Below are 26427 nucleotides of genomic sequence, written 5' to 3'. Positions count from 1 at the left end.
GGAGGGTTTGTTTCCTTTTTTTTCATAATGCAAGACTTGGTAGGTTGTAGATCCCAAACCACTGCATGGCTTTGTTTCCCACAGTGTAGTTAGCATTGTAACAAAAAGATGGAGCAGTTGGTCCCTTCTTCTTGGGGTAGAGATCAAGCCAGCTTTAAACAGCATTTTTGGCATTTTGGCTCTGGGAGCAAAGGAAGAACATTTTGGCTGTCAAGTGCCTTTGGTTTTGACCAGAAAAAGTAAGAATAACAGAATGCTTCTAGTGGTGCTTGGACCATGATGATGAGATGACATGTTTTTTTCTGGGACTTTCAAGCAGTCTTTAGCAACCCCAAGTATTTTGTCTTTCAGCAAGAGGCTAAAGCCATGTTGCCTTCAGAGCCTTGGCATCACTGTCTCACATGTATTCCATGCTAAACTCTGGTGCAGCAGTTGCCAGGCTTGGGAATGAACTTTGTAATGAGTTAATAACCAATTTGAATAGTGGTTACATCAAGGCCCTATCGCCTCCTGGGTTAGCAGGGTATCCTTATTGTAATTAATAATGACTTCCCTAAGTAGGTGATGCCTTCACAGAAGTTATGTGACACCAGAACATGTCAAGAAGTCTGATATACACTGATAGAATTGTTGGTTGATCATTTTAGCATAGCAACTCTTCACTAAATTAGATGTTTCCACACCACCTACAAGGAATACTTCATTCTGACCATGGTTTATCTGTGACTCACACTGTAATGCGTGTAGAAATACAGCAAATTTTGTCATTCCTTCAGCTTATAGAGTTTGGAGATCAACCAATAAGGAGAAGTAGGAGCTTTACCAGGTCAGAGCACATCACATATTATTTAAAATTAATTGCAAAACAAAAAGAAATGTTCATCTACCTCCTGGTTTTGGTTCAGGATGTATGATGACAGCTCAAAGGTTCGTATTTTTATATTCGTTCTGTTTGCCTATTTTATTAGACATAGGTGGTCTAAAACCTTTTCTTTTTGGGAAGGCTCATAGAGAGAAATACTGCAATAATGACATGGAACTCAGACTGTAATTGTAGCTACAGATTTGTCAGTTTGTAACTGAGAGGCAGAGGATTCTTGGTCATGCTGCCTAATGCTTTATTCTTTCTTTCTTTTGCTCTTGTTAAATCTATTGAACTCAAAGACACATCAAGCAGCTGAGAGGATGAACTGCCTGAGTGAAAGAGTTAATTCCATCTCCTCCATTTCATAAGTCAAGAAATTCATGTTAATATCTCTCTGCAATTCCACAATATGAATGGGTAGCCAAGGTTTCACATATCTAATCTCACTTAGTTCCTTTTTTTTTTTTTTTTTAATGTAGGAAAAGCTAGATGTTTGGATAGAACTAGACATTCTTCCATAAACAAGTCCAGATATTGAGTCGTTTCTGTGACAAGCAAAGAAGAAACTTAAGGCAGAGCCATACTTTGTTATATATTATGTGCAATTCACATTTATTGATCCACCCAGGATGAGGGACTTCTTGCTTTTGTGTAGACATCAAAAGGTCCTTTACTATTTGTGGAACCCACTTGCCTACACTGAAAGGATTTATTTTGGTGAGAAAGGTTGAAATAATAAGTTTCTAACGGTAATGTATTTCTTCCTGCTTTCTCTCCTTCTTCCCTGAAAAGCATTTTCCTATGGAAAATTAGAAAGCTTATTATTGTGAGATGTGCATGATGGAACTTACTGTTTTTGCAAAAGTGGTAAAAATGTTGATATTATGAAGTTAAACAGACTGATGCAGATTATCTGATTCTATGACTTATTACATGCTGATAGTCACAGATGAAAAATAAGAATATTGCACTCTTCAGTTTGAAATACATATCTGAATGTAAAGTGAATGTATCTTTCTGTCAGTTTATACTTTCTACTTTCATTGTAGTTTTGGGGTTTGACAGAGATTTGTAAAAGTTTATGTTTGTGTTAAATAATCACAATGATTTAACAAATTATGTTTAAGGAGAAAAAGAATCTACTTATTGCATCTAATAGTTAGCAGTACAGACCATATGCTTCTGTCAAGTTACTCTTACAAGGGCATTGAGAACCAAAAGCTGATTTAGAGATCGTCTGACATATACTTAAGTGCCTTGTCTTATTTTCTGTGTACTGCTGTTAAATTTAGGTATGGCTTAGTTCTGTGCATATGAACGGATGCTAATTAAAACCCATTTGTGCCTGAGGTACTTCTGTTTTAATAAGTAGAATACTTTTATTAACTCATTGCTTCAGTCATTGAGTGTATTTTAGAGAGAAGCATAATTTTTTTCAGTCCAGCTGGAGCCTTGCAAATGCTCTGTGGAGGTCAGCTGTCCATGACTGTCTTGTTAATGTGTCAGTGCTCTGGGCTTGTGTCCTGGGCATGCTGAGCATCACTGCCTACTCCTGTCAAGAGAGGAATCCTTTCTGCTCAATATGTGTGTGAGTGGTTGGACAGGCAGAGTGCTAAATTAGCAGCTTAGGTAGCAGAACTAGTATCCAACAGAAGTAGGATTTCTCTAAAGGATCTTTGCACTGTGGGTATTGAGACTCTTCCTATCAGATGTGTTGGTCCTTTGCTTTCCTGTGGAGACTGAATAATGGTAATGGCACTGCAGATGTAGCCCTCAACATACTGTTGCTGAACAACCCATGTACCCTGAACCATTAAGTCCTACATCTCATTTTATACCTTGTTTCTCTTCACAGGAGCACTGGTTGGGGCGTTTTTACACAAAGCAGATACTGGTTTGGATTTTTGAGTCAGGGATTTTTCCAGAGGTGGCCTGAAGGTAATTTTGATGGGATTTTTTTCTGGAACTGGGTGTTAAAACTATAGGCAGATCCTGACCCATCTATATCCAGCAAAACTCATGGTGGATCCTGGCTCATTTACCTTATCAGGACTCTGTCCTACTAATAGTACCTCATGTCTGACTGTTCTCCACTTTGTCAGACTCGTACTTAGAATTCCCCGATCTCTACCTTGCTCCATGTACCCTGAACTGCCCTAAACCAGTTGTTAGTCTGTGACTATGTGGCAGGTGTTGCCCTTTTTGCTCTTGCTTTTTCTGGGTGGCTCTTCCATTCTTGGTTATCTGGGACTCATAGGCTAATCCAGAAAGTAGGTTTTCACAGGGCTGATAAGTTGTTTGGTTATTTGAGGGATAGAGGTCCTCTTCTTTTCTGGCTTTCATCTCATAAAAAAAGAAATCAGTTCCACACCAAGATGTAACAGTGGCTTTGTTTAGACTTCTTATACAATTTTAGAAATAAAAGGAAGAAAGCCTTAATCCACCTCCTTCTCAAAAATTATGCTGCTGTTTAAGCTAAAATGTCCCATTAAATTTTTGAGATGTAGGCAAGGTTTTATGGGAGGCACTTTTTTCTCTTTTTCCTCGAACCAGAAAGTAATTTCAAACTGAGGAAAAAGTAAAAATGTTTTCTTTGGGAAATTTAGGAATAATTAATTGTGCTTTTTCTTGGTTCCAGCTGGTCAATATGAAAGCATAATGGTAAAAGAAAAAAGCAGCCCAAAGGAATAAAAGTTGAATGGCTGAGGCAAAATTTGAAGTTTGGAGCCGCATGTTTGAGGGAAAGTAATAAGATGTCAAAAGAAAACAGAATTCTCCATGGGTGTAAGAAAATTCAAATCAGACTACTGCTATTTGCCTTCATGGTGCTGCGTTCCACAGATGAAGTCCAGGGAGGTTATGGATTCTGGTGACCAATATGAGACTCAACGAGACATGTTTCTGCTTGGTTGATCTCAGGAAACCATTTATTCTACACAGGAGCAAACTCAGCTTAAATCCAGAGACAGCCCAGAATAGAGGCAGGGTAGGTGTTTTATGGGACTGAGCCACAGTGGAGTTTAAGGTTGGAGTCTAATAGGGACATAGGAAGGGAGAAGCTCCAGGGGCACAGAACCAATCAGAACACCCTGGGCTGCCACCCCACAAGGGTCCGGGGTTGGGGAAACTCTTCCTGGGCTCACAGGGCCCATACCCAGAGGCAGAGGATAGAATTTATTTTTCCTGGGCTTTAAAACCACACCTCTCACTTTAACACTGCTTATCTGAAACAAACTCTTTGCCTTCCTGGGCGGGGGTACCCCACAGCAAGGGACTGTGAGAATGCTGCAATTATTTCCTAGTAAAACCACTAGTTATATTGTTTAAAATTGTTGGGGTGTGAATGAAGGAGAGAAAGTACACCATCCTGCAAACATATCTTCATATTTAATTATCTGTCCTTTGTTTTAATCTTACATATTCAAGATGTATCATCTGCTCAGTCTGTTTTTGCATGCCAAAGATAAAGGGAGACATGTGTCCTGAGAATATTTCCAAAACATAATCATCATTGTCCTTTAGAAGTGAAGGGGTGTGTCTGTCTCTGAAATTGTAAAAAAGATTTTACACTTTCTTGAAGGTTATCTTTCAGATAGTGAGAAAATTGATTATTGATGTTCAGGAATTTGGCTTTTTTTAAAAGTTTATCTGGAGGTAAAGAAGAAAGATTTGTATTCACTGCATGAAAGTCTGACAGAGAAACAACTGTCTAACCAGATTTTAGGGGAGACAGTGAGCACCACTTGCTGAGCAGCCTACAGATCTATAGTGAATGCCTGTCTATGCCATATTTGACTTGTAGATACTGCTTTCCACAAAAGCTTTGACTTGGAGTTTAGATGCTGTGCCTGCCTTTTACAAAAGTCCAAATGTATTCCCTGGAAATTGGTCTCCAGTAGACTTTTAAGGACAAATGGGTTAACAAAATGTGCTTAGGTGAATTCTATCTTACCAGGCATTTTGTGACCATAGCCTAACCTTCTTACCATGCCTGCTGTCATCTGCCCATTGTGTTGTAAAGGAGGCCATGTAAGCATAAATCACTAGAAACAAACACTGGATAGCATTTGGCTAAGATCTCCATGGTATAACCCTAAAACTCAGTCTTGTTGGTGTTTCCTCATTTTGTGACCTCTGGGTTATTAATGTAATACAAACTTTGTTCATTTCATTTGGCAATGTTTTTTCTTCAATATCAATTTTTTCTCCAACCTAAACCTTGCAAAATCAAAGTATAAGAGCATTGCTCCCATGCCCCAACTAAACCACTCATTCTATTGTAAAGAAATGGGAACAGACTGCCCAGGCAAGTGATTGATTCACCATCCCTGGAGGTATTTAAAAGACATGCACATGTGGCCCTAAGGGCCGTGTTTTATTGGTGAACTTGGCAGTGATGGGTTAAAGGCTGAACTCTGTGATCTTAGAGGTCTTTTCCAGGCTAAATAACCCTATGATTCTGTTAAATTCTTCGGTGAAACCTACTCTTCTGAAACCATGCTGACCAGTATTCACTGTTAAATCTTCCAAATCGTTGCTGGTAGAGGGTTGTTCCATTGTTTTGCTAGAGAGTGTGTCAGATTAACTGGTCTTTTCCACTTTAACACAGTTGTACTGGTAACTCTTTGATTCATAGAAACTTCTCAATTTGCTTAAGATTTATAAAAATACATTGTTGTGTGATTTTCTTCTTGTCAAGTTTCTTGAAGACTTATAGTGTGTATTATTCACATCTGTAAAGAAAATATTAGAAGCAGATAATTTGTATCACTGACTGCACAAAGTATATATTAAATGCCCCCTATTTTACTTCTTTTTTTTTTACAGTTTTCCTTCCTACATGATCTAGATTGCTACATAAAGAGCAGTTTATCCTGTTATTTAGCAGGTCTGATAGTTTAAATATTCAATGTATGCCAATCAACTCTCCTTCAGTTTTATTCATTACAACTGCAGTTGTGAAGTGCTGTGCTTTTGAAATGTCTATAGCCAGTAGCAGCATATTTTACATAGAAATTACTCTTTCCTGGTGGTTTTTTTGTAACATTTTTTCCTGAAAGGGCAAGTTAGCATCATCAGCTTAAGCTTTCCAGTCTCATGACCCATTCCACCAGAATACCAGCCGTAACCAACTTCTTATTGTCCTCAGGCCCTTGTAACTCTCCATGTTTATTGCAAACCAATAAACTGTCCTGTTTTCATGTAGACAGTGAGTTCAGGTCATGAGTTAGATTTTGTTATTTTCCATTTTTATTTTGAGAGAAGACTCATTCCAAAGACAAAGAGTAAGGTTCCTATCCTTGAGAGCACTTTGTCTGTTTAGCCTTTACTACCTCACTACTAGTTGCCAGAACTTGATGACCACTTGTCTGAGTATTTTGGTTTGACTTGCTCTGATTCTTTTTTCTCCAGTCTGGGATCTTGCATTACCCAACCATGATGCAGATTGAATCATAGCTTGCACTTAGATAATATCTGAGTTTTAGATTTGTCTTTGTGTAAATTCTGTAAGTCCATATGTGTCCTTAGCTTTACCTTTTCCTGGAGTGTAGACATTTATAATTCTTCTTGCTCCTGTATTTATTCATTTCCCTTCTACAATTCCTATTTTTTTTTGCCAGTTTGCTTCTTGACATCTCAGAAACATTAATCAGAGCTTAATTTTACACGAATGTATATTCCTATGTTTAAATTCATAAATTTAGAAGTCTGAATGTCTAAAACAAAAGTCAATTCATGCCTCACAATACTGCTGGTTGGAAATATTCAGAAATCCTAAAATTGCTTTAAAATCATGAGCTCATAAAATTAATATATATTCAAGAGAAGGTAGTAGTTGTCTTCCTGTTTTTTGAACTCCTAGGATTCTTGACTTCCAGCTGTTCTGTATCCATCTGGGACAGCAGTTTGCTTTTTAGAATAAAGCTTTGATTCTTCCTTCCCCTTTTGGTTTCAGAATATTACAGTGAAGGGGAAACATGTTAAATTATGAATCTTATCATGATAAGATAATGTAATACTGGGGATTTTTCTTACCTCCATTCTAATCCAACCTGTTATTTTACCCAACTGTACCATCAAGATTCTGGTGCAACTTCAGACCTCTTTTTTGGAAGCTCATCTTTGGTTGCGCATGTATTTCTAAGGTTTCACATAGTCCTCTTAGAAAATCATCACAAAACGAAATGACATTGTTTCCAAATTGCAGTCCATACTGAATACACAGGAGACATAATTGCTCAATGTGTACCAAAATTCCTTCATCAGCTACAAGCAAGAAGGCTGTGAGTGCAGTGGATTTACTGGGCCTTGTAGTTTGCAGTAGTGATAAAACCAGCAGCAAGTCTTGGTCAGATTTAACAGTACAGATCTAGGGCCAGGAAGAGCTCTCCACTTCATCTCTTTTTCAGAGGGACAGGGAAGATCTTTTCTCTCTTCTTTGCCCAATCTTCCAGGTCTAATGCTAACTAATGAGATTGGTGGTCAGCTTTCCCTTGCTGGTAGTGGGAGTCAAGCAAGTCTTGTGATGCATTTGAAGAGAATAGGCTTTGCTGGAAAGGCCAAGGGAAGGCTTTGCAATTGTCCACCCATTTTCTCTGGCACTGTTTTGGATCTGAACACATTCAGACCCACCTTATTTCCACAGAATAACCATTTAAATGGGGGTGGTTGGGAGCATCCTTATAATTTCTAAAGATCTGAATATATAAATCAATGAATGATTAGCCTTCATCAGGCATATAACAATGAACGTTAGATTATTGAGATCTGGGGCTCTTACTGCTCTCTATACTGATTATAAGAGATGAAACAGACTATCTCGGGCTGCATTTCGACCCTCAGCAGCATTTCTAAGCCTCAGTGTTATTTAATGTATCTCTGATGACATTAGACTTGACATTAGATTTATAATTGCCTTTTCACTATTCTATTTTGCAGGAAACAAACTGTTGGCAAATTCCATTGCTAGGAAAGCCTTTTCTGGGTAGTCTGGGAGTTTATTTTTCAATTTAAACATAGTGTCATTGTCTTTCTCACCCTTTGTAAAGAGAACAAGAGACTGGATTAAAAATTAACTCTTTCCATCTCCCTCCAAAGGGGCATATACAAGCTGAGATTTAATTCCAAGCAAACTTGAAATTTAGTTTTTTAAGTAGTATTTCAATAAGAGTTTAATTGTACATATAAAAATATTCTTGCAACAGAAATTATTCTTGCACATTCTGTGCTCTCTTTACTGTGTGTAGGATGGAATGTCTTTGCTGCTTAACTCACTTAAGTAGGTTTCATGGAGTTTCTGCTCCACAGTGATCACCCAGCCTGCTCTGCCATGGACCTCCTTTTCTTTCCCTGCATTCTCCCTCTGCTCTGATTTCTCTCTGTTAAGGAGTTTGTAGTGAAGAAACTTATCAAATAATCCATTGTTAAGGAAAAAGGCATTAGGGTATCCTCTAATTAAAAATACTACTTTGAACTAGATTGTGATTATCTTAAAAGTAACCTCCGTCTTGTTCTCTTTATTTTTCCTCAATCTTTTTTTTTTTTTTTTTAATGTGTAGGTGACTCCTTCCCGGCTAATGGCTCTGTACTCAGGTAAACAGACATCATTGGGGGAGGAACAGGGGCTGAAATTATGAAAAGTCAGCATGGGCTCCTCCCCTATCTAGAGGACTGTTTGCTGACTTTCCATGCTGTACACATCCTCCTTTGCTGTTTCCTGCATCACCTCCTCTGTCTTGTTTGCAGGCTAGCTGGGAATGGTGCTGGCTTTTGTGGTGGGCAGGACAGAAGGGCTGGTGCCCATAAAGAGCCAGCCTAGGGAACAAGGACAACTGCAGGGTTCCTCTCCCCATGTACCCATCACTAGTTACCAATGTAATGGGGAAATGGGCTCTTTGTGAATAGGGGAATACATGGCAATCCTTTCCCAACTGCTCCTTCAGGCAGTCCTGTGCACCTGATCAAGCTGTAAAAAAAAAACACCCAATGCTGTGAGGGAAGAAAATCTAGGTATTTCTCCTGTGGTGGGGCTTTGTGAAGGGTTTCAGAGCCACACATCAGAAGAGGCAGTTCCCACCTCAGAGGTGTTGCAGCTAATCAAAGATTACACACAGTGACAGCTTCATTTTGGGTAGCACTGTGAAGAGGTCTGAAAATCAGAAATGACCTAATTATAGTGTCCACAATTATCTATGGTGCTCTGTAAGGTGCAAGAAATGGCAGAAGAGGAAGAAATACAGAGGGAAGTCTGGGAGATTAAGCACTTCCAGAAAGAGAAAATCCCCTGCTTTGCTGTAATCCTTGTGTTTCTTAAATGTCCTCTCTCCACCCCCCTCCCCTCAATAACATTTTGATGACACTGAAAGAGGCTGTTTGTTTGTCCCAGGAGCATGAATACATCCCAGCTCTTTTGCTTGAGGAGAACATCATTAAGTACTGACTAATGTTCCAGCTAGGAACTTAGGACCAAGTTATTGGTGTCTAAAATGCTCGCTTGAGGTGAGAGACTTCTCCAGGGTCAAGCTGTTCAGGTATAAGCAATTTATTATAAGGGTAAAGAGAGGGAGAGACCTGTGTCCGCCACCAGCCTCGGTGTCCACATGGTCAGGGGGAGGGGAGAGAGTGCGGGGAGAGCAGGAGAGGAGAGGTTGGAAATGGGGAGGGAGGGACCAAGAGCAACAGAGGGAGAGCGGGGGAAACCAGGGGGGCTTAGGAGAGAGAGGGAGGACAAGAAAGGCGAAGAGAGAAGAGCTAAGAGGGGGGTAAAGGGGTAAGAAGTAAGAGGTGAGAGCTAAGAGAGGAGGGCTGAGAGCTGAGAGAGGGGTAAAGGGGTAAGAAGTAAGAGAGAGGTAGGAGTTAAGAGTATGGGAAGGCTAAGAGAGTGAAGTTCTTGTTACAATACTATATATCTTTTTCTGGGAATATTCTAATTCCCAGTAACCAATCACTACGAGATACACCCACTAAAGAATTTACATACAGCCTCTGAGCATCCCCTTATTAACATACAGTGTTGCATTTTAAACTCTAAAAGCTTTACAAGTTCTTTCCTTGCTTCTTGACCTTTGGATTCTCTATCAGCAGAAGGACATTGTTTCATCAGCAGGGATTCTCCTTTATCTGGCTAGGCTATTGTTCTTTGGTCATATAGTAACTAGTACTCAGCTTCATGACTCAAAGCAGGCTTTCATTTCTACTTCGATTCAAGCCTTCATATTTTCAGAATCTTCTGCCAAACAATCACATTCATAAGGTTTCCCTGTTTCACCCTCCCCAACACCAAGTAAGGGTCATATTTTCAAAGGAAAAATAATAGTCCCATCATTTTTGTTCACCTTTCTTTACTGTAGTTCATGACTGTAGCTGAGGAGTATTCTGACTGTGTTTTGTGGAGTTTTTTTTGTGAAACCCAACAGCCTTTTTTAAACTTGTGTTTTCATACTCCTTTGTGGCTAGTATAGCTTTTGGGGTTTTTGGACACATATTACAAGGAGTTTTTTTGTCCCTTTTCTAAATCAGTATGGCTTACAGTCTGGTTGAGCCTCAGCAGAGGGCTTGGCCACCTGAGCAGTGATACCAGGACCAGTATCATCATCCATTCAAAGCTCTGAGCTCAGCGTCTACCTAACCTGTGTTTGTATGAAGAAGTGCTCTCTGATGATCAGTCTATGCTCCCTGGATGGCTAGGATGTTCCAGCTCAGCAGCAAGGTGTACCTCTCACTTCTGACTTACTATTTTGTCTTTCATTTTATCTATGTGGTTCCTATTTCTGGTGTTTTCTGAAGCATTTCTAAATATTCAAGCCTAATGCTACCTAGAAACATTATGTTATCAGTATGTGTGTTCCCTCCAGAAAGATTTCCTAATGTTGTGATGTTCCTAACATGTATGTGACCATAGCAGAAACACTTAATACCTCTTGAAAGACTGGCTCAGTAAGTGCTTAAGTGCAGATTTGGAGTTCTGCACTAAGGAGGTTCTGCCAAATCCCAGCTGATGCATCTAATTTGCAAAAGAATGTGACTTCTGCTCTCTCAACAAAGATTTCATTCCTCGTGGGCAATGGGAAGCTTGCCCTCTTTATGTTAGTGTTCACCAGCTTAGTGTTGTCTGAGACAGCCAGATTTGTTAATAAGGAGAGGAACTGATCTGTTGGTCCCTATGTTTTTTGTTCTCTTGTTGCATTCTGGAGTCCTCCCTCCTTGTACTCAGCCCCTTTTTCATGTGTGAGAGGAACATTTTGTATGCATTAGCCTGCAAAACATATCTTACACACTGGGACAAAACCACCCATTCTGTGATAACACATCTTCCAAACAGATGCTTCTTCATTTACAGCAGGTGTGAGCTTGTTAGCAGCTCTTCCTCTACACTAAGAGAGATGAGCTGCCTAGAGGGGATCAAGTATCTCATAAGAAAGCAAACTCAAGTTTAGCAATACTTTCACAAAATCATGTTTCCTCTGTCTCCTTTTCACTTCTGTTTCACACTTGGGCAGTATTAAAGCTGATTACTCACTCAAGAAGCTTTGTCTTTGGCTGCTTATGATAGCTACCTTTTGTAGAATCTGTTCTGTCAGGTCTCTCACTTCTGGTTAAAATCTCGAGATTTGAAAAACAGTTAAACCTATAAGATCCGTTTTGTTTGCTTATGCTGTTTGGAGAAACTGGATAAAAGTGTCTTTAAAAAACAGAAAGAAAAATCATTTGAAAGTTTTTACCTAGAGAGAGTATAAGGTCTGTCCTGAGATGACTCCTCCTTTTGTGATATGACATTCCTTGAAGAGTAAACATCCTCAAAATAATCTGAATTTTAAATTAATTTTTGTACATGGTATTGCCTAGAGAAAGCAAGATTCCTGAGACTGCCCAGGAATTTTCCAAGATGCATTTTCCAGGGAATTATTTTTCCAGTGTGTATTTCTTTCCCTCTGAATCCAGCAGGTGGTTGGGGAGGATTTTATTTTTTGATGGTTTTTTTTTTTCTTTTGGTTGAATTTTTGTTTGTTTTGGGGTTTTTTTGTTTTGTTTTGTTTTAATCTGTCCCATATTATTTGGCTTCTTTTCTCTCTTCCACTACTCCATGAGCCATTTTTCTTTCTCTCTGTCTAAGTTTCCTGTTCAAGTTTACCTCCTGTTTCCCCTCATCCAGCTTTTATCTCTCTGCTTCCCCTCCTTACCCATTTAATAGCACAAGACATTTTTTTGGTATTGTCACAGTTCACAGGAAATTATTGCAGACACCATGGCTTTCTGTGGTCTGTATACCTCTGGCAGATGGAAATAGTATGAAATATTTGTTATCATATTAAATGGTTTTTTAACCAGTCATGGGACAGGTGCAGAATTGGGGAATCTTAGCTATAATCTCACTAATGTAGTAGCACCATCCATGAGATAAATTTGGCCTCTCTACTTGCAGTCTAACCACTAACCCATCTCAACCAGAATTTATGTTCCAAACTATGGAACCACTTCTCTGGATCAAGATTATTTGTAGTATGCCCTTATCACAGATGGCTAAAACAAAACTAAATATGTAGGAATTTTCTATAGTTAAGTGACCAGGTTTTGTCTATGGCAGGAGACTACAGTAAATTAGGGTTACAACCCCTTGTAGTCTTACAGATGGAAAAGCGTGATTGTTTTTATTGTAGAGTAACTTTTAAACCGTTTATATCATGTGAAACTGGTCCCATCACTTGAAGACAACTTTACTGTTCCCACAGACATGTGCATAGAACAGAAATATTTAAAGCCTTTTAAAGACATTTCTGAAACAGTTACTGTGTGTACCACAAACTACACAATGCACATGGATGTATAGTAAAATTTAATGTATGTTGTCACTTTGAAGATGTATTCACCTTATTCATCTGACTACATGGGGTTGCTAGTCCAAGATCAAGGAGAATAATTTCTGTCTTTCCCCAAGTGCCTGTTCACATTCCCCAGGTAAAAGACAACACAATAGGGAAACTGTGTGTACCAAAAACCTTGTGTGTCTGAAGTAGGTGAAGCTCTGGGTGTCAGTGGGAGATGTCAGAGATGTCTCACTGTGACACAAGAGTAGTCACAAGCTGTGCCACTCTAGAAAATTTCCCTTTGCACTTACCCATTCCTGCACCTGGTTTGCAAACAGCACAGGGATTACATCCCCATTCCTTCCCAAGGTGCAGATAGGAGTAAAAACTTCTACCAAAAAAAGTAATCCTTGACTCAGGTTACATAAGGGGTGGGCTGTTTTCCAAGTGCCCTGCTGAAAGGGACATGGGTGTCAACTGCAGGTGTACTTGCACGGAGCCGGCTTTGGCTGGGGGTGGACAGTGTTTCAGATGCACTGAAAGCCTGGGATTTTTGTGCTAATGCAGCAGTGGAAAAGGCCCCAGCCTGGCAATGAATGGGGGTCAGGGAGGGGGAAAACCACATGTACCAGTGCAGCACTTCAGGAGAAAGCAGCCTGTAGAAAGAATAGGGCCCCTAAGCCTTTCTGCCTTTCAGTAAAAGCTGCAATGCTCACACCATGCACATCAGTCCTGCATTGTTGTCAGCAAGGTGCTTCCCACTGCAGCTGGCCAGGCAAAGCTGAATAAAGACCAACAGAACGCCTTATTATCCACTCACCTGTCTGGAGCATCCTGCGTGCCTATTCTGCTTCCTAGCTACTTGGCAAGCATTGTGTCAGAGAGGGATTTGGCTTTGGCAGCACAGGTCAGAGTAGATTGGAAATGTCAGGTCTGTAACTTAAGCAGAGCTCCCAGCTTTGTGCTTCCTACAGCAGACAGCAGCTGTGGAGCGGCCAGCACAGACTGGGAGCTTTCCTGGGTGCACTTTGGCATCGCTCTTTCACCGAAGGCAGCTGATGTGTCCGCTTCTGCCCACGCTCTCTGCTTTAAGTACAGTGTACTGGGTCAAAAAACTCAAAATATTAATATCAGTAAAAAGCTGGTTTATTCATGCTCCTGAGCAGCACATTCCTCTATAAAAAGCATGGGCTTTTGGATCAGGGTAAGTCTGAAATGCATGTACCAGAGAAGATACTGAATGGCAGGGCATTGTTTGTTTGTTTTTTTTAAGGTAGTCTTAGATTTCTCAAAGTAAAGAATGTGGGTTACTGTGACTGATTTTCAGTTAATTGAGAATATGTGGTCTCTCTTCCTCTCTCAATTTTTCTTATCTATCCCACCACTTTTTATTTCCTATTAACAGACTGTGCTTTTCCTTTTTGACTTAGCGAGAGATTTCACACCTACACAACCTTAATCAATGGGAACACTTACATAAGGACTGCACAATCTGCCTCTGTGCATCTTAATGAAATTGGACTAATGGTAGTTTGGTTTTTTCCTTGTTCTTTGGGATTACAGTCTTTTTTCTCAATGACTTTGCTTGTCCTCACAAAATTATATCACCACTATCCAAAAACAACCCACAGTGATCACAGCTTCATTGCACAATGCCTGTGCTTTCTTGAATGCTGTTCCCATCTCTTCAAGATTAAGTAAGATCCAGTGGGTATGACCTTTGATCTGCATAATAAAAGGCAAGAAGGTAGTTTGTAAATCCTTCCTTTCCATCTTTACACTTTGGGACCTGAAGGCCTGAAATTATTTTGGTTGCTAAGAGGAAACTTTATGTAATATATATGGAGATGCTATTATGATCATGAGTGTTGTTAGGAAAAATCAATGTGTGTAAGTCATCCAACAGCAAGAAATGATCTCTCACCATCAGCAACTTATCATGTGTTGCCAATGCAGGATGACTAGGACTATTTTATTCAGATAAATTTCTCATCCGTTTAGTCAGTAAATCATGGTGCACTTCTTGTTAGTAATTTTTAATGTGACTGCCTTTTGTTAAATTTTAATCACACGTAATGGATTTTATCTGACAATGAGGTCAACCTGTTGTGTCTTCCTCTGTCATTTTCATCTTACCATCCCATCATGGGGAAGATCACAGTCATACCTGGATGCCCCAGATTGTCAGGAGGTAGAGAAATACAAGAGGAACAGGAAGATGAGCTGTTATGGCTAGTTTTTGAAAACTGAGGCTTAGGTGAGGATTTACTCTCAGTGGAACAACAACAGATTATACTTGATGTATCTTCGCATCTGAGTGTAGCTGAATTTGTTTGAAAACTCTTTGCATGAGCTCTCCAATGACATTTTTGAGCCCAATGACCATTTGAGTCAGGGCTGCAGGAGCACCTTTAATCCATTGAATACCCAGGGAGGGATGTAGTTAATGCTGCTCTTTTGTTTGCATTCCATGGTGAACTTTTTCATTGGAAAAGCAGTGGAAGATGAGGCGTGGAAGTGAGGCAGGGAACCTTTGTGGTTTCCAGTGAGATACAGGCTCTTTTCTTCAGCATCTTCATCTTGAGTCTGAACTCTGCTGTGACTTGCTCATTCTTAAGCTAGTAGAAAAAGCCCTGTTGTCTTCCTCTACAACATGTATGTGCCCTGGATCTCCCCTGCAGCTTCAATACAATTCTCCAGGTCTTGCTGTGGCTGTGGAGTGTTTCCATTTGCTTCTTATATATGTGGTTTTACTTGATGTCTTTCCCCTCAGCTGTGGCTCTTTTCTCTTTCCTGCTGTTTCCCTCTGTTTTAGTCATCTTCTTTTCCCCTACATCCCCTTGCACAAATCTTTGTTACATAGTCAGATCCAGGCTTATTAAATCTCTGGGGCAGAGAACTACACCCAACATGTAGGTGTTCCCGTGCTCCTTCCAGCACAGGAGCTGTCATATGACTACATACATGGACATGGTTTTCTCTGCTCCCTTTCACTGGATGCAGCCTTTGTGTGAGGTCAGGATATCATTTAGAGAGGTGTTTGAGTTCCTTTTGGATGAAAGGTCCTATAGAAGTATAAAATCCTCATAATGTCCCAGAAGGCTGGCCATTGATCTTGGAAGACCCATTTCATTTCTCCCTCAGATCCCCTGATTTCTTTCTTTTGTTGTTCCTCTGAGAGAGTGACAGAGAGGGGAGAGGGAGAATTAATTGTCCATTAATTTTGCAGGAGTTTTTTCCACCTGTGTCAAAAGATTGGTATTCCTTGTGTGTACTGAGACTGTGACTCACCACCCTGTGATGGCTCTCTCTTGTTACACTTCTGCAAGTCAGGAATATTCACTGGATAATGAACTTATGTAGAAGCAATTTAGAAAAATAAAGAGGTCATTAGTTTGGTAAATGGAAACTGAATAAACCTTTTTTGATGTTTTGTTTGGGCAGTTTGGTTTACTTTTTTTTTGTTAGTATTGAAGAGAAGAGCAACCTGAAAACATTTTGTCTTAGCAGGTTTTAATATCTCTCTATGTGTCTTTCTCTGTCTCACTAATGCAACTTTCCCTACAGCCTCATGTATTAGCAATGCAAAGCAGATTTTGAAAGCCGAGGGAATCCAGGCTCTTCCAGATGAACACTGATATAAAAACAGAGAAGAATCTAGAAAAACTAAAGGTTGTTCAAGTGACATATGGTGTAAAAGTGACAATGGTAATCCTACATCAGAGCCAGATAATATTCTGAGGTTAGGAAATCAAAGCCCCATACTTTGGCTTAGCAGAGAATAAGCATGTGGAGCCTGCCTCTGGAAACAGGGCAATTCAATTCAATTCATGTTGCATTTGGGTCTTTCAGCTTTGGTAGCAGCAAGATCCTACCTCATCCTGTGCAGGAAAATCAGACACGTAGTTTAACCAGGGAACAGAGTGTATTTAGTAAAGCTTCAGTGTTTAGATGGATTTGTGGAGAAGGTGTATACTCATTCTGATAATTAGTTCTGAGAAGTTCATGTCTATTATTGCAGAAACAGGTCATACAATGCTTCAAAGTTGTGGGGCTTTTAAACTAGGGATTAAGTGCTGATGTTCAGAGAACAGAGAAACTGGAACAGAGGCAGCAGAAGTTGGTACCCAAGGGATGTTTTGGAGCCTTTTTCACATGGGGATCCCAGGAAGTAACCTACAGAAAACTATGCCTCAGGGTTGTAAAAGAACCACCTCTTCACACAGAAGTTTGATATCAGCTAATGACAGAAGTGAATCCCAAGGGTTGGAGTTCAGCCATGATTCCCTTGAGCCCCAGCACAGGCAGCAGTTTGTGGGCAGCTTCAGGTGGTCAAGCACTGTGCAAAGGCATATTCTTCTTCCAGAGAGGAGAGGGGAGTATACATGATGCAATTATTTTATTTCCCAGTGGCTTGGCATTTACATAAATGCTGTTCCTTGTTAAAAAAAGGTAATGATCAGTAGAGAAAACCAGGAATGTTTTGTGTTCTCTGGCAAACTACCTCTACCTCACTCAAGCCCACCTCTGCCCTACTGCTCGTGACTCCTCTCTCTTTCATCTGTTTTTTAAATATATTTAGCAACTCTGGGAGTCATGCAGGCAAGGGGCAGGACTTCTTTGCTGGTGAGTAGTGGGCTGATTAAAAAAGGCCTCTAAAGGAGCACAGCGAAGTGGAGCAGGCAAACGGGGGTGTGGCATAGCAGTTTGCGCGGCAGTTTGTGCAGGCAGGGCAAGCAGGAAAAGTTGCAGGTTTTTCCTGCTAGTAAGGTTAATTTGTTTGCTGTGCTTCTGTTGGTTGGTTGGTTGGCTGGTTGGTTGGTTGGTTGGTTGGTTGGTTTTTGGGGTTTTTGTTAGTAATGGTTTTTACAAGATGCAAAACTGTAGTTAGTACCGGTGTGTGTAACCAAATAGAACTGTCCAAAATGGATGTGTCTGCACCAACCCATTCCTGTGCACAGTGTTTGAGCTTACCAGTGGTTACAGGGTCACAGAAGAAGCCTGCCTGCAGTGTAAACAGCTGAATGATCTCCTTTTGCTGGTGGCTGAGCTTAGGGAAGAAGTTGAAAGACTAGGGAGTATTAGGGAAAGTGAAAGGGAAACAGATTGGTGATGTTCCACCCTTCCATCCTTGAGGGAGGCTCACCAGGAGTCAGAGGACTACCATACCTCCCATGGTCAGGCAATAGGAGGACACCTGGTTGATGAAGGGGAGTGGAAATGCCTCCCTGCTCAGGGAGGTAATAATAAAAATTCCTCCCAACCCCTTTCACTTACCCAGGTACCACTTCAGAATAGGTATGAGACCCTGGATCTAGAGAGTCAGCCAGATGATTTAGAAGAAAATTATCTGGCCAGTGAGCCTCCCAATTACACTTCATCTGTAGGACAGATCACCACAGTAGTTGTAGTGGGTGACTCCCTTCTGAGGGGAACAGATGGCCCCATATGTGAACTGGACTCATCCCACAGGGAGGTCTGCTGCTTCCCTGGGGGAAGCAGCTATGGGATATCACTGAGAGACTTCCTGGGCTGATTCAGCCCTGTGATTATTACCCATTACTGATACTCCAGGCTGGCAGTGACAAGATTGAAAAGAGGAGTGTCAGGGCAATTAAAAGGGACTTTTTAGGCACTGGGTCAAGTGGCTGATAGGGCAGGAGCACAAGATGTCTTTTCCTCAGTCCCTTTGGTGGCAGAATAAAATAGTGAAAGGAATAGGAGAGCCCACATTATCAACAAGTGGCCCAAGGGTTGATGTCATTGGCAGAATTTTGGGTTCTTTGACCATGGGGCAACATTTACGGCACCTGGCCTGCTGGAACTGGATGGGCTGCATCTCTCTGTTAAGAGAAGAACGGTTTTAGGTCATGAACTGACAGAACTTGCTGAGAGAGCTTTAAACTAGGTTTGAAGGGGGAAGGGGATGCAGATGGGCTGTGTGGAAGCAGGCCCAAGGATGGTAAGCCCAAGTTAGGGGTGAAATCTCTAGCCCAGCTGAGGTGCATTTATACCAATCATGCAGCATGGGTAACAAACAGGAGCTGGAGGCCATGGTGCAAGAGCAAAGCTAGGATGTAGTTGCCATCACAGAAACGTGGCGGGATGACTGAAGTAGCTGGAGCGCTGCACTGGATGGCTGCAAGCTCTTCAGAAGAGACAGGAAAGGGAGAAGAGGTGGAGGGGTGACCCTGTATATTAGGGAAGCTTTTGACACCATAGTTACTGAAACTAAAGATGATGCAGTTGAGTCCCTATTGGTAAGAATTAAGGGGAAGACCAACAAGGCTGGGAGTCTCTTATCGTCCACCCAACCACAAAGAGGAGGTGGACAATTTATTCTATAAGCAGCTGGAGAATGTTTCAGGATCATCAGCCCTTGTTCTTGTAGGCGACTTCAACATACCAGACATCTGCTGGGAACTTAACACAGCAGAAAAAAGGCAGTCCAGGAAGATTTTTTGTTGCAGCTGGTAGGTGAGCCCACCAGGGGAAGAACTATGTTAGACCTGTTGTTTGCAAATAGAGAAGGGATGGTGGGAGATGTGGTAGTTGGAGGCAGCTTGGGGCACAGCGATGATGAAATTCTAGAGTTCTCAATATTTGGTGAAAGCAGGAGGAACATCAATAAGACTTTTACACTGGACTTCCAGACGGCAAACTTTGGCCTGTTTAGGAGATTTATTCAGAGAGTTACTTGGGAAGCAGCCTTTAAAAACAAAGGAGTTCAGGAAAGATGGGCATACTTCAAAACAGAGGTCTTGAGGGCACAGGAACTGTGCCCTGTGTGCTGAAAGATGAGTCAATGAGGCAAGTGTCCTGCCTGGATGGGCAATGAGGTTTTGGAGGAACTTAGAAATAAAAAGAGGATATATCATCTTTGAAAGGAGGGTCAGGTCCCTCAGGAAGTATTTACAGAGCATGTAGGAAAAAATTAGGGAGGTCAAAGCTCAGTTCAAACTTAAATTGGCAACTTTCTTAAAGAGTAATAAAAAATATTTTTACAAATATTTATACAAATAATGGTAAAAGGAAGGGTAAGACCAGCCTTTGTTCCTCATTGGATGAGAGGGGGAACTTAGTAACCACAGATGAGGAGAAGGTGGAAGTGCTCAATGCCTTCTTTGTCTCAGTCTTTAGTGGGAAGATGGCTTGTCCTCAGGACAACTGTCCTGCTGGGTTGGTAGATGGTGTCAGGGAGCAGAATGGCCCCCCTATTATCCAGGAGGAGGCAGTCAGAGAACTGCTGAGACACTTGGATATTCATAAATCTATGGGAGCAGATGGGATCCATCCCAGGGTGATGAGGGAGATGGAAGATGAGCTTGTGAAGCCGCTCTGTGTAGGAGACGCTTTGGGGTGGACAGTTTGAGACATGGCAGAGACCTCTATAATCGAGTTAGATGTTAGTCGTTTATTTCAGGGCGTGGGGGAGAGAGAGAGCCTGCTATGAGCCAGCAGATAGAGCTCAAAGAGACTTGGAGAGAACAATACAAAAGGGGGTAAAATATGAATACATGAGCTCAAGACTTAAGATTGCTAAGAAAGAGAGTAACAGAACAGAAGTGAGAGAGCCGGGAAAAAAGGATAAAGAAGAGGAGGAAAGAGCAGCAACAGAACATAGTAAGAGAGACAAGAGAAAACAAGAGAGCCAAGAGAACCAAGAGAGCTAAGAGTTAAGAGAACCAAGAGAGAGTAGCAAGAGAGAGAACTCTCTTTTACAATTACTTATATAACCTATACATTGAATATTCTATTCCTTCACTAACCAATCTTTCTAAGTAACATTTGTGTGTGACCTATAGAAATCATTGCTTTTGCATATTTTTAGTTATCTCAGGGTCCTTCAGACCTTTCCTTATAAGGCTGGGGAGAGGGGTCTCAGCTTAGTTTTATTGGGGGAAAGAATGTGTTCTGGCATACCAGACCGGTTTCTTTGAATTATTCAAACTGTGTTTTCATTTTCTTCCTTAGCCTTTCTGGCTAAAGAGTCATATTTATAATTTCTTTCTAATTCTACCTTCCCAACAGCTCTCCATCATTTACCAACAGTCCTGGCTCACTGGTGAGGTTCCAGGTAACTGGAAGCTGGCCAGTGTGATGCCCATTCACAAAAAGGGTAGGAAGGGGGACCCTGGTAATTGCAGGCCAGTTAGCCTGACCTGGTAAGGTAATAGAGCAGTTTATACTGACTGTCATCATGCAAGGATGTACAGGATGGCCAGGGCATCAGATCCAGCCAGCATGGGTTTAGGAGGGGTAGGTCGTGTTTGACCAACCTGATCTCCTTTTATGACCAGGTGACCCACCTGGTGGATGCGAGAAAGGCTGTAGATGTTGTCTATTTGGACCTCAGGGAGGCCTTTGACACTGTCTCCCACAGCACACTCCTGGAAAAGCTGGCAGCCCAGTCCTGCTTGGACAGGAGCATTCTTTGCTGGGTTAGGAACTGGCTGGATGGCCAGGCCCAGAGAGTGGTGGTGAATGGTGCTGCATCCAGCTGGCAGCCAGTCACTAGTGGTGTTCCTCAGGGGTCTGTGCTGGGGCCAGTTCTGTTCAATATTTTTATTGATGACATGGATGAATAAATTTCATTAGTAAATTTGCAAATGACACTAAGCTGGGAGTGTGTGTCAATCTGTTGGAAGGGAGAAGGGCTCTGCAGAGAGATCTGGAATGGTTGGATGGATGGGCAGAGTCCAGTGGGGATGAAGCTTAATAGATCCAGGTGCTGAGTCCTGCATTTTGGCCACAAAAGCCCCCTGCAGTATTATAGGCTGGGGATGGTGTGGCTGGACAGTGCTCAGGTGGAAAAGGACCTTTGGGTACTGGTCCACAGCCAGCTGAACATGAGCCAGCAGTGTGCCCTGGTGGCCAAGAAGGCCAGTGGCTCCTAGCCTGTATCAGGAGTAGTGTGGCCAGCAGGAGCAGGGAGGTCATTCTTCCCCTGTAGTCAGAACTGGTGAGGCCACACCTTGAGTGCTGTGTCCAGTTCTGGGCCCCTCAGTTTAGGAAGGACGTTGAGATGCTTGAGTGGGTCCAGAGGAGGGCAACAAGGCTGGTGAAGGGTTTGGAACACAAGCCCTATGAGGAATGTCTGAGGGAGCTGGGGTTGTTTAGCCTGGAGAAAAGGAGACTCAGAGGTGACCTGATCACTCTCTACAACTTCCTGAAAGGAGGCTGTAGTCAGGTGGGGATTGGACTCTTTCACCAGGCAGCAACTGACAGAACGAGAAGACACAGTCTCAAACTGCACCAAGGGAAATATAAGTTGGATATTAGGAAGAAGTTTTTCATGGAAAGAATAATAAAGTAGTGGAATGGTCTGCCCAGGGAGGTGGTGGAGTCATCATCCCTGGATATATTTAAAAGAAGATTGGATGTGTCACTCAGTTCCATAGTCTAGTTATGGTGTTAGGACATGAGTTGGACTCAATGTTCTTGGGCCTCTCTTCCAACCTAGTCATTCTGTTGAATTCTATTGAATTCTGTTGAATTCTGTTGGGATCTTCCTTATTTGTATTTTCTGAACACACAGAAAGTAGGTAATGTCTTCCAATACATCATATCAGCAGCAATCCTTGGAAAACAGAAATTAATATGGTGGGACCATAATTTTTTGGTGCAGTTTTGGATGCCTTAGCATTCAGTTAGGCTTGGTTTTTAAAATGGTAAAATGATCCCAGTATCAACAAAACAGATGATCATCACTGACTTTTGACCGTACTCATTCCATTTTTTTTTTATGTTTACTTTTGCTTTCCCACAAAGGAATTATTTGGGTACAGGAGAAAAACACAAATCTAAAATGTCTAAAGGCAACATATGATTGAATATAAAAATAAAAAATAAAAAGAAAAAATAAAAAGGAAAAAACATTGTCAGGCTTTTTTTTGGAAGGAAATGTCCTGGCTCAGTTGCAGAAGGTAGACAAGTATTTAAAGAATTTTTTTGTGTTGGTCTTCAAATCCTATGCACATGTTTTGTATCATTATTTGTCAGGAATGGGGACCTGTTGTATTTCTATTCTATTTGCTATCAAATGTTTTCTGTCATAGTACCTGTGTCCAAGTACAAAATCAAGGTTATGACAAAGTTGTATTTCAGTCACTCCAAAGTTGAACGGCTTTAGCTATTTAAAAGGCACATGTAAGATTTTCTAAATACAAAATTTTTGAAGGATTTTTTGGCTTATTCATTACTTTAGAAGCAAGCTTGGATCTTTTATCGTCATTTCCCTTTGCATTTTGCATTCAAATGGTGGTGTAGTTAATTTTTTTTTTTTAATTGGCCTCTGTGCATATCTGTCTCTGCTTTTCTTTTGCATCATCTGCTTTTATTTCTCCCCTGCAAGCAGAGTTATGTCCTCTTGTTTAGAACAATGCATGATGGGGGGAAAGAGGAAACAAATTTAAATATTTGAACCAGGAAATAGCCCACTTACACAATCCCTTTTTGTTTTTGATGGTGTCCCTGAAAGCCAGAGCACAGTTAGTCATTCCTGCACACATAGGCAAACAGCCACTTTGAATAGTGACTATTTAAAATCCAGGCTGTTAACAGAGTATTTATGTTAAGTTTTGTTGCATATGATGGATCACTAACAGTTTAAAACTCAGAGACTGGGAACTTCTTTTGTAAATTGAAAGGAATTATTTCATTCTGTTGAGCATTGCTGTTAGAATAGAAAAGTCTGTTAAGAGAGGTGAGGTTGCTTGCAATATAAAATTTCAGTAAAAACTGAAAACATACACACATAGCAATAATCAAGCCGGGCAGCCAAAGTTTCAACTCTGTGCTTCTACTCTTAGATCAAGCACCTGAAAAGGAAACACTACATAATACTCACCTGGCAAATGTGGCCTAATCAGGTTTTTGCCTTGTGAAATATGCTTTATCTTAGCAACTAATAAAGTTGCTTGTAATACAGAGAGCTTGCTCAGTAATGGTGTTGTGAAAATTCTTTTAATTATTACTTATAATTGCTCCTGAACTTCATGGTAATTCTATTTTGGACTGCTAAAAATTAAGTTAGTAGAATCATAGGAACTGTGCCAGTCTGCCTGTTCTTGTTCCATACTCTTGACAGCAGGTGCACTGTTTCTGTTCACATGACTGTGTTCTTCATATGCAAAGTGAAGTTTTCAAAAAGGCAGTGATGCTCCCGAATCCCACAAAAACTAAGTGCAGTTAGGTTGTTGAGTCTCTGATTCTCATTACTTCTTTTAAAATTTCTCTCTGCATCTTTATTATTTTGACTAGACAAGAATGCCCAAATGTCTTCCACAGTTGTTGAATTTGATTAGAAACACTGAGAGATAAATATAATCCCTGCTACCCTTCCCATATTCCTTTCACAAGCATTGGCTGTTAGCCCTTAAGAACTGGGAAACAAAATGTAATAAATCTTTCATTTCACCTCTTTGTCACCCTGTTCCTATCAGAGTTGTTCTAAAGGGACTTTGGGTCCCCATGACACCTCTCCATAGCCTGTGTCAGGTATGATATAGCACTGGCATTTTGGGAAATCCCTGTAGTTCTGGGGACTTAAATACTGGGCTTAGGAATCATGACCCCTTTACTTGAGTCAGTGATCTTACTAGAGAAACCTCTTAGAAACAAGGTTGTAATTTTTTGGAGAAAGACATCTGGGACATCCAGCTGTAGGACACAGTTTTTTCCCGAGGACCAATGAGCACCCCTTTGTCATCAGACTAGAGCAGAAGACTCCAGAGTGGCAATGCTGTCATGGAAAATGCCTTTTCCATTGCAGAGCTGAACTGCTCAGGGTCCCTCCAAAATAGTGCTTGTCAGCAGCTCAGTCTTTGACATACTCAAATCTTATCCAACTTATCCTACTTCTGTAGGAAGTACTCTGCACTCCTCTTCCTTTAAACATCCTTTGAAACCTTGAAAGGGCAGAAGGAATGTACTACTAATTCTTGCTTTCTGTTGAATGATGCCCTTAAGTGGCTTCTGAGAGAGATAGCACTTCTCAGGCTTATCGCCTTTTTCATATGGAAAATCCTTTTTTTCCCCTCCAAGGGAGGTATGAGTGTCCTTGGGTCTTTTGCCTTGAAGCTCAGGATAAGCCTTTGCTCTCTTTCTATGACAGAAGCACAGTGAGTGGAAGGAGACAGGGGCATTCACAGCTGGCATAGAAACCTTGTGAAATACAGAAGCTTCCTTGACTGTGGAGTAGCTAGCATGCCCAGAGCTTGTCCATGGACGTAGAGAGGAGGCCAGGTCCCTCCTGTTGAGCAGATAGACAATTACTGGGAAGTGTGCCTTGCTGCAGTTCTCCTTGGGCTCCTCAGCCCTCACTCCCAACACACCTGCCAAGGACTATTCTTAAACCAGAGAGATTTCTTACCCTCTGCACATTAAGGTGACTTTGCCAAAGAATTAAACAAAGGTGAGATAGAGAGCAGAGCTAAGACATCATCTTGCAAGACAGTAAATGTTGCAGTACTCATCAAATTCCAGCAGAGAAAGAAGGTGCCTTTTTCTGCCTCATCTGTGGATGTGCAAGGTACGATACATACAGTCTCCTTGACCTTACATATGATTAGTGCACATCTCTGTAATTTCCAATATTGTCTCACTTTAGGAGATTTGATCCTGACTAGCTGGGAGTCTGGCAAATAGCAGAGAATATATAAGGGGTACAGACACAGAACTACTAGACTTTCTGATTTGTGAGCTAGAATAATGTGTAGCAATAGTTACAACTTCATACCAAAATGTACTAAAATACAGAGCTTCCTATTTGTCTTGCTTTGAGCCACACCTCCCCAAATTGCAGCACACCACCCACAAATGAAGCACCAACAGCTTCAGCTTGATACCTTTAAATATAGTAAAAAGCTCTTGAGAAGACTTTGAGGACAGCATACATTTTTCAGGACATGTAGATCCATTTTTCTCTGTAAGAAGGAGAGGCTGCTCTGTGCAGCATGAACAGGAGTGTGAAGCAGCAATGGGGATTAGAGTGAATTTTTCTCCATCACTCTAGAGAGTGATCACTCTAGAGTTCCACCTTGTTAAATGGCTGGCTGAAATTGTGCATGATTAATGGACAAAATGAAAATTAGATTATGTGTCTTCACTCTTCCTGTGACCTCTACTTTCACCTGTATCAACTGAAAGCAGCTGGGGGGAAGACAAGGAAAAGAATTAAAATCCTGTATAAAAATCCAGAGGAGAAAGGGATAAGGAAAGGAAAGGTGCAAGAACCCCTTTGTAAATTGTATGCTGTCCCCAAGAATCATGCCTTCCGAGATATGAATCCTACAGTACTAAAGCTTGAGTAATTAAAAAGTGGAATGTCATGGTTGCAGCTAACTTGTAGCTGACAAATAAATTTGGTCACATTGGACCCTCAAACTCAACCAACCTAGAAGTAAAACAAGTCCTCGGATGCGACAGGTATGGGTTGATTTGAAACCCAAGCAGGGACCTCAACCAATCATGGTCAATGCAGAAAGCAGACATATCACTAGTCAAAGAGCTGGGTGGTGCTAAAACCTTGACCAATCAGTTGTCTAGACCTGTGAGCTTTGAACACGCTATATAAGAAGGATCTGAACAATAAAACATGCTGTTTGTTGAAGACCCTTGGGAGTTTGTGTCATTTCTGTCTCCAACCAATGACCCATAACATAGTATCTGGTGACCTCGATGTGATGACAGCAGCCAGTCCATGAGTACAGTGGGGGGAGACAGAAGACAGTGCCTGCAGAGCCTGTTCAAAACAGA

The 26427-nt window shown here is 41.2% G+C and overlaps 1 protein-coding gene across 1 annotated transcript in view; it reads left to right on the top strand.

The window, feature by feature from the left end:
• MAML3 (mastermind like transcriptional coactivator 3) overlaps positions 1-26427 on the top strand; it is a 288199-nt gene that overhangs the window by 190949 nt on the left and 70823 nt on the right. The gene's annotated exons all lie outside the window — the stretch shown is intronic.

Source organism: Poecile atricapillus, chromosome 4 (assembly GCF_030490865.1).
Source record: "Poecile atricapillus isolate bPoeAtr1 chromosome 4, bPoeAtr1.hap1, whole genome shotgun sequence".
NCBI lineage: Eukaryota > Metazoa > Chordata > Aves > Passeriformes > Paridae > Poecile > Poecile atricapillus.
This window is presented reverse-complemented; position numbering and strand designations above follow the sequence as displayed.